The 16987-nt window shown below is 39.3% G+C and overlaps 1 protein-coding gene across 5 annotated transcripts in view; it reads right to left on the reverse strand.

Annotated features, from left to right (window-relative positions):
* LOC134211903 (protein outspread) overlaps positions 1-16987 on the reverse strand; it is a 760849-nt gene that overhangs the window by 285489 nt on the left and 458373 nt on the right. The window lies entirely within an intron of this gene.

Consider the following 16987-nt stretch of genomic DNA (forward strand, 5'->3'; position numbering starts at 1 on the left):
AGGTATTGGAGGGTAACCGCTCCTTCGGTGGGGTTTGATCGCACGAAACCAGTACGCTAGACAGATGCTTTCCCTACTAAACTACGAAGGACCTCCGTCGTCCTCCGCAGCACCTCCAAATTCCCAGCACCGGGCACCAGCCGAACTCTCGCAATACATTTTCAGAACTCTCTCATATGTATTTTTGTACAAATGCAAGTAGGACGAGTATTTAGTATTGTCCGGCTCCTACACACTTGCTTCATCAGCAACGGCGCTCAATGAAGTAGGGTTGTGTGAGGTTGTGCCAGTTGGTCGTCAGATCCCGACCCGACCACAGGGAAAACACCTGTCTAGCGTACTGGTTTCGTGGGATGAAACCCCACCGCTTTGACGTAATTTCGACTTCTCCCACATGAATCACTGCAAGTAGTGCCATCTTGCGATTGTTGACGATAACCACCTCCGTCTTATGTTCAGCGAGCTCCAGACCTCTAACGATCATCCAATCCGCTATCGCGCTGAGTGCATGTGCTGCAGTCAGTTCTACCACAGAAATTGACTCCCCGTAGACCTCCAGCGTTTCGTCATCCTCGAAGATGACGATTTTGACACCAGGAGGGAACTTGAGTCTCAGAGCCCCGTCGTACATAAGGTTCCATAATACTGGTCTAAGCATTGATCCTTGCGGAACTTCTGCGGTAATAGGAACGCTTCCCTGACCCTCATCGGTCTCGTATAATAGTACACGGTTCTGGAAATAGCTTTCCAAGATCGGGTACAGCACCACCGGCAGTCTAAGCTGTTGAATGCATTTTTTACATCCAATGTCATTAACGCGCAGTATCGAATACCTCGCCTTTCCCGTTGGATCGCTATCTCAGTGGTCCTTACCACCGAGTTAACAGCGTTCAACGTGGAGTTACCCTTGCAAAAATCGAACTGATTGCTTGACAGGCCGTCCGTACTTTCTGAGTACGGGGTCAGCCTGCTGAGGATGATCCTTTTCAGTAACTTGCCTGTCATGTCAATTAGACAGATTGGTCTGTATGCCGAGGGATTTCCCAGCGGCTATCCGGCCTTCGGTAACAGAACCAACTTCTGCCTTTTCCATCTATCGGGAAAACTACACTCATCGATGCATCTCTGCATAGCTAGCCTGAACGTGATTAAATATAAAACACTTAAGAAGTGTTCTTGTACGTGATGAAATATTCATTTAATTGTACGGAAATAATTAGTTCAGATATAAATAGAAAATATGTTGACGTTTCCTTTTTATAATAAATAATTACAGCAAACTACGAAAAAAGATCAGCGTTCCAAACTTGTCTCAAACTCAAAATGTCAAAAGCTGATAATGGCAAAAGAAAATGATTTAAGGTCATCAAGTATAACCAGGACAAACAGTTACAATATTTTTATAAATATATGCATACTGAACAAATCATTTAGTAAATTTAGTGATATGAAGTGGCATATAAATTTGTAAAATAAGTAGTTTGAATAAAAATGGAATATACAAATATATCGCCGACGTAAACGTTCATTGGTCGCTTTCATATTCCAACAAGAAAAAAAAACATTTTTCTTATTATGTTTTAACGTCAATAATTGGTAGTGACCGCAACCAGATGGCGCCATTGTATGCGTTACTAGCATTGCTTGCATTCAAATTTGCTTTGCGCTGTACCTGTAACGTTGTATACAACGGGCGCAGAGGAGGGTACGTATCAGCGTAGAATCATCATTGCTTGGGTAATACCACCGTTATTCTGGGTGACAGATATATGATTTTATGTTGTACAGTGATTTTCGCATCATATATCTGTCACAAGTCACAAGATGATACTTTTATGCCCAGGGAATACTATCGACAGACATATGATTTCTGTACAGTGATACACGTACCATGTTGTACGCGTACAGCAGCAGGATGACACACATATTTTTTTACCATTCGCTGTGTTACTATAGTATTATTTGCGTTACATATAGATTTTTTTTACAAAATAATAAAAATTGATTTTCCATTTTTACATGACCTGTAAATACTTTATTAAAATCCGGATTTTTGCTGATTATTTTAAACATTTTTATTGTTATTCAAAACACACTTGGTGAATTTTCGATTGATGTAAAGATAAACTACTATCTGTAAAATTGCTAAAAAGTAAATTTGTCGTTATCAAAATTATTTTATTACAATATGTACAGCTATTTTGATTATTGGGATTGACAAAAAACGTAAAATCCCTATTTACGCCCTAACAAAAACTTTATTAAAACTGTTCCCCCTCCAATCGTGGAAACTCTTCGATATGCAAAATTTTCTGGCATTGTCTGTTCTCTTACAAAATATGTAAGTATTTATTATTATATTCTTTATTATCGTGATTTAAAAAAAATGTAAGTGCTCAGTCTGAACAATCACTGTGATTTTTTTCATTCTTCGGATTTTGAAGGCGTTTTCCTAACTTTGTAGATCTTTGCTAATTTAAGGATACCGTGGACCCCCGATAATTTGAACGGTACCTTATTCAAATTAACGGGGTTAATTTTTAATTTGAACTTCTGGTTCAGGGATGCCAGTGAATATTTTCAAATGTCTTCACAGTTGTTTAAATGTGTCTTCAAATGTCTTCAATATAAAAATTATGATTATTAGCGAGAAATTTCAAAATCCAATAGGTTTGTAAATTCAATCATGTCCTTATTTTAAAGATGTGGAATAATGTTTATTTTTTCAAACATTCAAATTGATAGAATTCATGAGAATATTCTATAAAATTTCCACGAGATAGTGTATAACGAGTTTCCCCTGAATTTTATACTGAGTCTGGTTAAAATTCCACCGGATTTTTAAACTGAGCTTCCATGTGGAATTCTTCCAAATTTATGTTTAAAGAATACCCTGTAAGGTTTCAAAATTTACCGTGAAATACTTGAAAAACATCCAGACGAAATTTCCCGAAGAATTCCTGTTGGAACACCCAGAAGATTTACTGAAGAAACTTCTGAAGAAATTTTTGAAGGAACTTCCGGACTAATTGCTGGAGGATTTTCAAAAGGAATTCTTGGAGAAACTTAAGAAGGAATTCCTATAGGAACTTCGGGATGAATTCCGGAGGGAGTTTTTGGAGAAATTTCTGAACGATATTCCTGAGGAATTACTGAAGGAATATCCGATGGAATTCCTGAAGAAATTTCTAGAGAAACATCCGGAGGAATTCTTGGAAGTAGTAATGGATGAATTTTTGGAGGAGCTTCTTGAGAAATAGCTGCAGAAACTTCCGAAAGAAACCCTGGAGGGAATACCAGAAAAATTCCGTAGTATACTTCTGGAGAATCTTTCGGCATCACTCTTGGAGAATCTTCCAGACGAATTCCTGGAGAAACTTCCAAAGGAATTTCTGGGGAAACTTCCGGAGGGATCAGTGGAGGAGCTTAAGCGAGAATTTTTGAAAATTCTGGGGGAACTTTCGTAAGAATTTCTGGAAGAACTTCCGGAGGAATTCCTGAAAGAACTGCTGGTGGAATTCGTGGAGGAACTACCGGAGTAGTTAAGGAGGATCTTCCGGGGGAATTCTTGGATGTTCTTTCGCTGGAATTCTCGGAGGAGCTCCTAGAAGAACTTCCAAAGTTATTCCTGGAGGATTTTTCGGAGAAATTCCTGAAACTTCCGGACAAATTCGTGTAGAAAATTTGGGAGGAATTTCAGAAACAACACAAGAACGATTTTTTGGAGAAATTTATAAAGGAATTCTCAGATAAAATACTGGAAGAATGTCCAAAGATATTTCTTGAAGAATTACCAAAGGAATTCAAGGAAGAATTTAGCGAAGCTGTGTGTCGGGTTTTCCATTTGCATTAATTAAATAACACAAGCATTTCTCAGAGCCATTTTTTATTTTGCCATTTTTATTTTTCAACACTTTTCTTTAACGTCTGTTTCCATCATCGTTGGTCACAAAACTGAGGGCTTTGCCTCCAACGCTTGCTGAAGTACGCCGGCGGATCATTCTCTGCGCTCTTCGCTCAACCATCGTATTTTGCTCTCTCTCGAATTTCATTAACTCGAAGCTTAGAGAATGTTCGAGAACTAGCAAGGCTATATGTTTTTAGCTGACACTCTAATAAATTGTCAAACATATTTGAAATGTAACACCCTATATTTTCCAACTAATATTCTACTAATATCACTGAATGAAATAATAAGTTTCCTCCGGATTTCTTTTACGAACATTTTCCTGTAGTAATTTACAATGGAAGATCTGAGAAATATCTATTTAACACCAAAACAATTTCAATTTCTTGTCGACATTCGTAAGAATTTTCTATGAGAATTAATTGAGGCAAATTTCTTGTGGAAATCAAAAGAGATTTTTTGTGGGAGCTCAGTAAAACTTGTGAAAATTAAGAAGAATTTCTCGTTTAATATTTGGAGTATTTCCTTTATTTCTTTTTAACGGAAATTATTATAAATTTCCACGATAATTTTAACTGAATTTTCAATTTCAATTCTCTCAACTTTAGAAAAGAAATTTCTCATCGGAAATTCTCTTCATAAAATTCACGAAAAATTCTTTTAAATTTTCACTGAAAAGTCTTTCAAAAATCCACGTGGAATTCAAAGAGATTCCCGGCGGATTAAATATCCGGAATGTGGAATGATGGTATGCATATGCCATTCAGAATGAATTTTGAAAAAAAAAACTGGTTCTAGCTCAAAGGATGAATAGATTAAATCTAGTCATAGAAGAATTTAGTCTATGTTTGCTGCAAATTAGATAAGTCAATGCGTTCCGAAATGATCGAAGTACCTTTTAAAAGACGCCGCCAAGAAAAATACAAACGAATGCTACCATCGGGATTTCTTTCACCAGCGCACAGCTCAAAGCTAAGTGTGTATGAGGTCTTAAATGCGTTGCAGCTCTGGGTGCTGCGGATAGAGCCGCTTTTCTGCTCTCAAGCGAGTAGAGGGATATTTTGAAATCAATCCCATAAGCAAAATTATTTTGCAGTTCCTTGGCTGTCAAACATTTCCCGCTCTTCGATTTTCTCTCTCCATGCTGCATGAGGGCGCACAAATGCGCGAGACTCTGCATGACTTTACGATGGTTTACATACATTCCTGCTCCAATCAGCTGTTGAATCTCGTGAAATTTCGTAACGAGTGCTTTTTAATTGCATTCTTACTAATTTTCCACTCGAAATATAATATAAACATATTTGTTACAAAGAATATAAAACTCAAACTAAATTTGTTTTTATTTTTTCCCGAATAATAACAATACTTCTCAATATAGGATTTGAAACGAACATAACCACAATCATCAATGTTTGGCTCCGGCACAATAGAAAAGTTTGGCTTCAGTTTGACAACCAAATCGATTCTATTCGCACCACCCAGCGTTGCAGTTATCAACCGGCTAGTGTGAATGTATTTTATGTTTGAGATTCTAAGCTCGAGACAAAGACTATTATAACTATTGTAATATTACATAGAGGTCGCAGAATTTATAAGCTTATAAGTAAGTAATGAAATTGTATTTTCTATTCGCTGGCTTATTGATTGTCTTCAAGTGTCTTCCAATAAGTAGATAAGTCTTCAAATATTTTGAAAAGTCTTCAAAATGTCTTCACGAAATAAATGTCTTCACAGAGATTCAAATGTCTTCAAATTGAAGACATGTCTTCAAATCTGGCATCTCTGTTCTGGTTACTCTATTTGCATCAGAAAAACTGGTTTCTGACCGCTCTCTTTGCTGGTTTGTTTTGATTCTGCGTTCCGTTTCAAGATGTTTCATTTTTCTTCTGTCGATTCCACGTGCTAAATGACGTTTGAACCATTTGTAATTTGAACGATGTTAAACCAACGGGGTTCAAATTAAAAAGTGTTCAGATTAAAAGCGGTCATATTACCGGGGGTCCACGGTACTCCAATAGTCTCACCTTTTCTGATATCCCATTTTCTTAGATTCTAGAGCTTCGATTGGATCATTATCATAATCTTAACTTTACAGAATATCTTCAGACACGTTTAACTCTGAGAATCATACAAATTCTTAATATTCCCACATTCGTTAAACCCTCCTGGGTAATCAAATACTTAAAATTCCTTAGATTCCTGCGTTATTCAGAGTTTGACAAATTATTTCAATTTTCGTTGATTTTTCAGTACATATACGGAAATGGCCTAGATTCTCAAAATTATTTAAACCTTCATTCTCCAAGTTCAGTAGACCCTCTAGAGTGTCCAAGATTTCTTTTTTCTCCTGGTTTTTCGGATGTGGACCATTTTTTTAAATCCAATTTCTTACGAATTCCATAGCTCATCCAGAATTTACAGATTTATCATGTGGTAATGCGCGACATTCTCCGTGCAATTCGCATCAAACAGGCTGATTCAGTGAATCCAGGACTGTAATGTTAAGGTGGTTATACAACAAAGTCACATATCGGCCATCTTGGAAACCACGTGCTTTTCTGGTGATTTTTCAAGAGCACGAATTTAGAAAACCACAACGCCTATGGGGATGAAACATCCGTATATCGTTTGCTTACTTTTGCTAAACAATCGACTTTAATTTCAGCATTGTACGAAAATTATTACGCTAGATTTGAACTGTTGATAATAGGAGTAGGAAACCGTGTGGTGAGTTTGAAATTCACCACATGGCTTGATTGTATAATCACCTTAAAATTAGTAAAAGGATTGATGGAGATATCCATGCTGTTCAGGGGGAGAAGGCGTAGCACTGAATCCCTACCCCAACATGTGCGACATCTGGATTTGGTTCTAAACTGTAAACACCAGTGTTAATTCTCTACCACCTTTTCGTTATGGCGAGGCAATTTTTATGCACACTTTTGTTTTCGATATTTTATCAAAAATAAACACTCAATCATGCAGCAATATAATGATGTGATATGCTTGATTTACCTGCTTGATTATAAGGACTCGAAAAAGAATTTATTTGCAGTAGCTAACCGAATATAAAAATGTTCACATTAACGATTGCGCCCTAACACCGGTTCTAAGCTTCGATGCAGAGTACACGAGCTTTGTTCGCCAGTGACAGGCGTATGAGGCCCTTGATGCTGTTAGATCAGCGTTCCAGACTTGTCTGAAACTCAGAATTCAAAAAAGCTGACAATAGCAAAAGAAAATTATTTAAGGTCATCAAATATAACCAGGACAAACAGTTACAATATTTTTATAAATGTATGCCTACTGAACAAATCATTTAGTAAATTCAGTGATATGACGTGGCATATAAATTTGTAAAATAAGTAGTTTGAACTAAAATAGAATATACAAATATATCGGTGACGAACACGTTCATTGGTCGTTTTCATATTCCAACAAGAAAAAACTCATTTTTCTTTTACAATGTTATGGAAACTCATATGTGAATATGTACGTTATGTGGAAGATATTGATTTGAAAAATGTATTGGAGGTAACCACTTTCCCTTCGATGGGACTCGAACCCATGACCCTACAGTACGCTAGACTGGTGCTTTAACCAACTAAGCTACGAAGGACCTCCGTCGGCCTTCGCAACCTAGCGGCTACTGAACGAGCTCGAGATTCCCAAATTGGACGCATAGTCAAATCACTCGCAATCCATTTCTCAAGCCAATACTTCCACATGTGTATTGTACACGTCCACATTAGAGGAGCGTGAGTATTTAGAATGTCTGGCGGCTATACACTTTCTTCATCAGCAACGGTACTGATCAAGTGAGGTTGTGTAAGCTATTTGCCAGTCGGTCGTCAAGCTCGAGCCGACCGCATTGCGTAGGCAAGAGCACGCAACTCAGGTTCAGTTCAATCAAAGTTAATTGCCTATTTCCGGGATTAAACCACCCGACTTGGACGTTAATTTACAATGTTATGAAAACTCATATGTGAATATGTACGTTATGTGGAAGATATTGATTTGGAAAATGTATTTCCCTTCGATGGGACTCGAACCCATGACCCTACAGTACGCTAGACTGGTGCTTTAACCAACTAAGCTACGAAGGACCTCCGTCGGCCTTCGCAACCTAGCGGCTACTGAACGAGCTCGAGATTCCCAAATTGGACGCATAGTCAAATCACTCGCAATCCATTTCTCAAGCCAATACTTCCACATGTGTATTGTACACGTCCACATTAGAGGAGCGTGAGTATTTAGAATGTCTGGCGGCTATACACATTCTTCATCAGCAACGGTACTGATCAAGTGAGGTTGTGTAAGCTATTTGCCAGTCGGTCGTCAAGCTCAGACCCGACCGCATTGCGTAGGCAAGAGCACGCAACTCAGGTTCAGTTCAATCAAAGTTAATTGCCTATTTCCGGGATTAAACCACTCGACTTGGACATTAATTTACAATGTTATGGAAACTCATATGTGAATATGTACGTTATGTGGAAGATATTGATTTGAAAAATGTATTGGAGGTAACCACTTTCCCTTCGATGGGACTCGAACCCATGACCCTACAGTACGCTAGACTGGTGCTTTAACCAACTAAGCTACGAAGGACCTCCGTCGGCCTTCGCAACCTAGCGGTTACTGAACGAGCTCGAGATTCCCAAATTGGACGCATAGTCAAATCACTCGCAATCCATTTCTCAAGCCAATACTTCAACATGTGTATAGTACAGTACACGTCCACATTAGAGGAGCGTGAGTATTTAGAATGTCTGGCGGCTATACACATTCTTCATCAGCAACGGTACTGGACAAGTGAGGTTGTGTAAGCTATTTGCCAGTCGGTCATCAAGCTCAGACCCGACCGCATTGCGTAGGCAAGAGCACGCAACTCAGGTTCAGTTCAATCAAAGTTAATTGCCTATTTCCGAGATTAAACCACCCGACTTGGACGTTAATTTACAATGTTATGGAAACTCATATGTGAATATGTACGTTATGTGGAAGATATTGATTTGAAAAATGTATTGGAGGTAACCACTTTCCCTTCGATGGGACTCGAACCCATGACCCTACAGTACGCTAGACTGGTGCTTTAACCAACTAAGCTACGAAGGACCTCCGTCGGCCTTCGCAACCTAGCAGCTACTGAACGAGCTCGAGATTCCCAAATTGGACGCATAGTCAAATCACTCGCAATCCATTTCTCAAGCCAATACTTCCACATGTGTATTGTACACGTCCACATTAGAGGAGCGTGAGTATTTAGAATGTCTGGCGGCTATACACATTCTTCATCAGCAACGGTACTGATCAAGTGAGGTTGTGTAAGCTATTTGCCAGTCGGTCGTCAAGCTCAGACCCGACCGCATTGCGTAGGCAAGAGCACGCAACTCAGGTTCAGTTCAATCAAAGTTAATTGCCTATTTCAGGATTAAACCACCCGACTTGGACGTTAATTTACAATGTTATGGAAACTCATATGTGAATATGTACGTTATGTGGAAGATATTGATTTGAAAAATGTATTGGAGGTAACCACTTTCCCTTCGATGGGACTCGAACCCGCATGACCCTACAGTACGCTAGACTGGTGCTGAACGCTACGCTAGACAGAGTCCCATCGAAGGAAAGTGGTTACCTCAATACATTTCAAATCAAGTAACGCAGTACATAATTGCGATAACTACGAATCAGATGTCTTAACGTCAAATCGAAATAATTCCTTATTATGTTTTAACGTCTGTGATGGGTAGTGACCGCAACCAGATGGCGCCATTGTATGCGTTACTAGCATTGCTTGCATTCAAATTTGCTTTGCGCTGTACCTGTAACGTTGTATACAACGGGCGCAGAGCAGGGTACGTATCAGCGTAGAATCATCATTGCTTGGGTAATACCAACGTGATTCTGGGTGACAGATATATGATTTTATGCTATACAGTGATTTTCGCATCATATATCTGTCACAAGTAGAAGTCGAGACAATTTCCAATCCGAAAATTGCCTAGACCGGCACCGGGAATCGAACCCAGTCACCCTCAGCATGGTCTTGCTTTGTAGCCGCGTGTCTTACCGCACGGCTAAGGAGGGCCCTAGGAGCACATCCCTACACCTAACCGATGGAGAAAAGGTGTTACGGTCCAGGACTCTCAGCATCAGGAGGGGCATATTCCAAGGCGATACCTTTACTGCCGCTAACCGCAAGTCGAGCACATCTGTATATGGAGGCCCATATACAGATGTGCTCGACTTGCGGTTAGCGGCAGTTTAGTCCTCTATGGTTTTGCCTTGCCATGAACCCTCTTAGCAGAGCACTCAACCAACACAACTATGGCTATCATTTGAAGAGTGGGGAAAGGAGTACAAACATTACCCACAGCTTCTTTATGGACTACTTGAAGCTGTTTGCGAAATCTGTGGGGAAGCTGCACCAATTTCTGCGGCTTGTAACGGTATTCAGCAACGACATCCGGATGGAGTTTGGTATCGATAAATGTCGATCCATACATCTACACCGGGGTCACCTGGTGGATGCCGACAGTTTCCGCGTCAACGAACAGGAGGAGATTCGAAACATGGTTGAAGGCGAAACGTACAAGTTCCTAGGTTTCCTGCAACTGAAAGGAATTCGCCATACGACAATCAAGAAAGAGCTGCAGGAAAAGTTCTTGCATCGTGTCAACGGTATTTTGAAGAGCCTCTTGTCGGCCGGCAACAAGGTGAAGGCGATAAACACGTTTGCTGTGCCATTGTTGACATACAGTTTCGGGGTGGTGAAGTGGACCAAGACTGACTTGGAGGCATTAGAACGAGCAGTACGAGTGGCGTTCACTAAGCATCGCATGCGCCATCCAAAATCGTCCATCGAGAGAGTCACCCTGCCACGTACAGTAGGAGGAAGAAGCGTCACCGATTTACAAACACTATGTGTTTCCCAGATCCAGCAGTTGCGAAGATACTTCGTGGAAAGCCAGAACCGCCACGAAATCTATCGCGCTGTGTGTGAAGCTGACCACGGATTCAGTGCCCTGCATCTGGCGCAGGAGGACTATCAGCTGAATTGCGACATCAAATCGGTTGACGAGATGATCGCATCGTGGAAGCAGAAGGAGTTACATGGGACGCACCCCATCAACTGGAGCTGGAATATATCGACAAAGCGGCGTCGAATACGTAGCTGGTTCGGGGTGAACTCTTCTCGGAAACAGAAGGATTCATGGTAGCCATCCAGGACCGGGTAATTGCGACGAAGAACTATCGGCACTATATATTGCACGAAAACGTGGAGGACCGCTGCAGGAAGTGCAATTCAGTAGGAGAGACGATCGAACATATCGTGTCCGGGTGTTCAGCCTTAGCTGATTCAGCCTATCTCGGTCGTCATAACGAAGTACCTAGATAAGATTGTGCACCAACAGCTTGCTTTAAAGCTGCCTGTCCCGGTTCTGGAAAATAGTTTCGTGAAGCTGTACTGGGATAGCGAGATCATAACGGATGTCCTCATTCGTGCCAATCGGCCCGATATTGTGGTCTACGACAAAAGGATGAAGCGGGTAGCCCCCATCGACATTGCTGTACCGCTAGACTAGAACATTCTCCAACAAGATAACGAAGAACCACGATTTGGCGGAGGAGTTGAAGCAGATGTGGCACATGGAGGACGTGCGTATAATTCCGGTTGTTATCTCAGCAACCGGAATTGTCCCGAAATCTCTTCTGAGATCCTTAGGAGAGCTGGAACTATCTCATAACCTCCATAGCATCCAAAAGACAGTGGTTCTTGGAACTTGCAGCATAGTAAGAAGATTCCTGAACCACCATAACTTATACATCCGGTGCAAACGTTTATTATAGGATTTAATGTCAACCGGCGAATGGAATGGGGTCCACAGAGCCTAATCCCCTTTGGCATTCAGATTGCCCGGGGTAGGTGAAAATTCCCAGCACGCTTGCTGAGGAAGTGCCAAAACTCTATAATAATAATAATAATAATTTTTCATTCATGATAAGCGAATCCTCCACGCGAAGTGGTGCCTCGTGCAAATAACGGCAAGTAGCAGATGGCAGTGATGCTGGAACAAAAAGTGCAATGAGCCTTGCGTTCATTCAGCAAATAGTTTTATGTAAATAACATATATACATATATCCATCATATATCCATCTCATCGCAAAACAAAGAAATACGTCACCAAATTCGTCGCTTCTTTTTGTCAACATGCATGCTCACTGCTGAAAAAAATCACAAAAATAATAAACAAACCAAATTCCTTTCTATTGCTTTGTTTTTGATGGGATGGAAATAGGAGCTATGAGATGAAGTGCCGAACCGTTCCCCTACCAAGCTTAGGTTTAACGAGCACGTCAGTATGACAACGGCAAAGGCTTTTGCTGCTCTAGGATTTATTCGTCGTAACACTGGTTGTTTTACAGATGTTTATGTGCTCAAGTCAATTTACTGTTGTTTAGTCTGCATCATTTTGGAATGTGCTGTTTGTGTTTGGTCACCTTACCATGTAGTCCAAACTCCGAATGTAAAGAGTTCAACGCTCTTTTCTCAGATATCGCTTTACGGCAGCTCCCATGGAATGACTCTCTGAACCTTCCTGACTACGCCAGTCGATGCAGGCTCATAGACCTTGAAACATTAGCGCTTAGACGCATTAAACTGCAAAGAATGTTCATATTTGATCTTATAAATAATTACATAGATAGCCCTTCACTTCTCCAAAACATAAATTTGTATGCACCTACACGCCAGCTTCGCGACAGGCCTACTTTTTCCGTTAGACGCCACAGAACCTCATATGGGTACAATAATCCGTTTGATAGTTGAATCATTTGTTTGAGAAACTGCATAAGTCCATTTTACACTATTTAGAGAAAACAACAAAAAACTGTTTTCGAACAAATCTTTCAATTTCTTCGATACAGATCAATAGTTTTTGGAAAAACACAACACCCTGGGGCACTTTCAGTGCAAAAAATGTAAGCAGTACTCCACAATTGCTCTTCAAAGTTCGTGGACATAAGTAGTTTCTCAAACAAACAAACAACGCAACGCAACGCAATAAGTAGTTTCTCAAACAAACGAAAAAAAATTCATACATTCCTGAACAAAAAAAAATTTTTTTTCGTATTTTTTGCCAGAATACGTATTTTTGGACGAGGATTCAGAATATATAAAAATCTCATTTTGGCCAAAAATGTAACATATGCAGTTTCTCAAACAAACGGTTCAGTTGTGTGAAAATGTTTAATGATGTCAGTGCTGTTTTCGATTTTAATATGTCCAAGTCAATGTTTAAGAATAGGATTAGAAATTTAGCATAAGAATCAGTCTGTGGAATTGTTTTTTTTACATTCGAGACGAAGTAATAAATAAATACTGGAGTCTGGAAATATTTCCTTATAACTAAGGAAGGATCTAAATCTCACTATAGGTGGATTAATCTGGGCCTACAAAGCCTTAAAACGGGGATGCGTATTACAAATGTTGGTACCCATCTGATGTTTCTGTTGAATACAAATTAATCGAAGGATTTTAGCAAATAAATATTTGCAACGTTAAAATTGTGAGTAGGACATTAATTAATTTGAGGAAATTGTCCTCAATTGCTAGTTGGATTTTTTTACCCTCTTGCTTCTGATGCAGTGTTGGTAGAATCATGCTCAAATCTCACTCACCGAAGCCTCATGCGCGAACTGACTCGTTTGCTATTCTGCATGGAGAGCATCGCGCATGAGTTTTTCAAGCAAAATTGCATCGATTCGCTCATTTGCCGAAAAATGAATTCGCTCTAAAAAGTGTCAAAACCCAATCGAAGCGTATTCCACGTTTACGTGTGGATTTATTATCTGTTGTTTGAAGCAAAGAAAGTTATTCCGATGAATTTAACAAAGAATAACACGCAAAAATCATGCAATGGTGCAAAACGCGAGTCGAATCATGGACAATTATCTAGGTTTGCCTCGCGCTTGATTTGAATCGTGGAAGAGTATTGAGAATTTGAGTTTTTACCAACATTGTTCTGATGGAGATTCAGACCATCGACCAACCCACTTCAGAGCTGGATTTCATTACTCCAACTATGTCCAGAAGTTAAAGTGACCAGATTTTTCTTAGGTCATCTTATTTTTTGAAATGTTTTCAAAAGAGACTTTTTTATAAAGCCCCAGTCACTTAATATCTGGAAAACTATTTATTTTCTAAAGGCGCTTCTAGTTACCCGTTTGTTTGAGAGACTTTCGTTTTTCAGTAAATTTTGTCAAAATCCACTGAAGTTTAAAAAAATGTGACAAGTGAAAGCTGAAGTGAAAAAAATTTGAATCAATTTGAGTGGCCATTTTATTTAACATTTAGTGATTTTACATCATCTGCTTTATTTTTTTTCAAATATTTTTGAAATGGGAAATATTTCACACAGAGGCGACTCGTCCATATGTTCTACCTGTTCATGGAACAGGTAACCATTTTTAGTTCAGAAGTAGGAAAGTTAAAGTCCTTACAATTAATTTCTTTGCAATTATTTATTAGGGCAAATAATTACTCAGTGAAATTTTTAAACAAAGTTTCACGTAATGTTTCCAATGATGGTTTAATATCTAACGAAACAAAATATTGCGTAGACAGATCAACTCAGACAAGATCAGTTAAATATGTGTTTCTCCGACGAATAACAGCACACCACGTCTCATAGAAAGCTTTTGCCAGTCGTACGATTCATAAAGAACCAACAGCAGCGCTGGCAGAAGTAAAATTTAAAGCCTGCGCCATGACGAAAGTTTTGAAATAATTTCCTCCTTGGTATGCGCACTCGTTCTCCGCGCGCGTAGAACCAGCGTGAGCGTTGCCAGCTTTCTTCGGCCGATGACATAGTGACGCGTGAGCGTGCGCGAACGCGTCTAAGCACTCGTGAAGCAGAATATCAGCAAGAGGATTCCTTTTGTCTTAGACGCGTTCGCGCACGCTCACGCGTCACTATGTCATCGGCCTTCGTTTCGTCACATCATCCTCTTTCGCATGCAACGCAGGCACGTTTAGATGAATGTTGTGCGTGCTCTGTGCGCAGGAGTCCAACCCGTTCGACGCGCTGCGAGAACAACCAACGACGCGACGTATCTTCGGTTAGACTCGGTCGGAGTGTCGGGCTGTGCTTTGCTGAAAGGCGCACCGCGACCGCACACGCTTTCGTTTATACTTCGATGATTGGGAACGGTTTGTTTTTTTTTCTCCTGATGATTATGCATCATAAACAATTCAGTATCAAGAACAATATTAAATTAATGTTTGAGTTTTTAAAAAGACATCAAAATTTGATTATTATAAAATATTATAAAATTGAATTATTTAATAATGCTTTTTTTTTTCAAAATAATCAAAACCAATCAACATAGAAAAAAAGGCATAGTTTTCACTAAATTTGAAAAACTAAATAGCTCTAAAACATTGCAGTAGACTCAATCTGGGGTCGCATCAAATGATGATACTAATAATGGCTAATTACATTTCCTTCACAACAACAAAATATGTGAGAGTTTTTAAATGCTAGGGGCGATGGGTCCTGCGCAACCGAATGGTGGAAAGAGTTGATTTGAAAGATCTCTATTCTGAGCAATATCCAGTTATCGTCAACTGTTACCAAGTTAGATTTCGGACGAATTGGGAGAGTTTTAAATTTTAAATGCATCTTAATTTGAAACATTTTTAGAACAAAAGAGATTAATTTAGTAGGGAGATTAAGAAGCTGTTTATTGTTTTATAAATCCTTTCTGTTTAAATTGTTTTTTTTTTCTAATGTTTGGTTACGTTGTACAAGAAAAGGTTATAATATTAGATCAAATACACAACTTTCATTCGAAACCTCAGCTTGATGTATATTTTTTTAGCAGGCTGGTAGAACAGGTGTACCAAAAGTTCACGAGACGCCCCTGATTTCACAATCTATAGTTCATTGCCTAGCGATTAGTGGCTTCGGTAGTCTTAAACGTATTGTGTATTATGGTAGCATGTTCAATGTTTTGGGGAGAAAGCTTATCTTCTTTATCATAGGCGGCAGCGAGTAGTGCCTAGAACTCATATAATAAAAAATATTGTTGTTACGCAAAAATGGGTGATTTTAACCCGTTACGATTTAGTGTAAAAACGACTTTTCAAAAACCGGTTTTCATGCTTTTAAGTGCCTCTGAACCTTTATAAAAATCCCGTTTATTTTTATCCGCGTGACAAAAACCGCGTAAATCCCGAAATCTGCGTTAAAAACCGACCACAGTGTACCACAATTTAATCGCAATGAGTGATAATAAAATAACAAACATCAACGACAGGATTTTTAAATGCTAATTTTACTGATCATCACAGAAAGCTTTCCTTTAAATCACATTGGAAAAACTGGAAACCTTTGATGATCACTCTAAAAAGTTGGCTTGATATGCAGCTTTGAGCTTTCGCTCTCGGTTTCAAAGTTAATTATTCCTTATGCAGTTGCATTCAATCAATTCAAATGTAACAAGTATCATTCACCAGTTTAATGTTTGAAGGATTGGTTGCAGTACTTGATAGATCCATAAATTGTAAACATAAGGAAAGCTATACCACCACAACCTGCGCAATTTAATTTTTACTTTATTGCTTCCAAATGTAGATATCCCAACTTAACCACTAATCACAGATATTGTATCACAGCACGGAATCGTATGTGTTTCAGAATGACGGTGGATTACCCAAGTACCGTGATTCGATTCTACGATGATTCTTGTACTGTGTCTTCCCGCTGTACGTGGGCAAACCAAAGTATAAAGCAAGGAAAGTAATTCTCATTGCCATGGAAACCATCTCCCATTAGAATTGCGTAGATCCCCGTCTGCGTAGAGCTACAGAAAGGCGGACAGAGTACAACTATCGTTATACCTATCTTGGTTTACAAAATTTCGCTGCAGTACGTTGCACTACCAGTTAAATTTCAAACGAAAACGAAACAAGTCATTCGACTAGCTACTAGAAATTTTGCTTGAAATTTATAAATGTTATGTCTGTCTGTCTTTGATAAAGATTGCGAAAACATTAGACTGGATCGGAAA

This window comes from Armigeres subalbatus, chromosome 2 (genome assembly GCF_024139115.2).
Source record: "Armigeres subalbatus isolate Guangzhou_Male chromosome 2, GZ_Asu_2, whole genome shotgun sequence".
NCBI lineage: Eukaryota > Metazoa > Arthropoda > Insecta > Diptera > Culicidae > Armigeres > Armigeres subalbatus.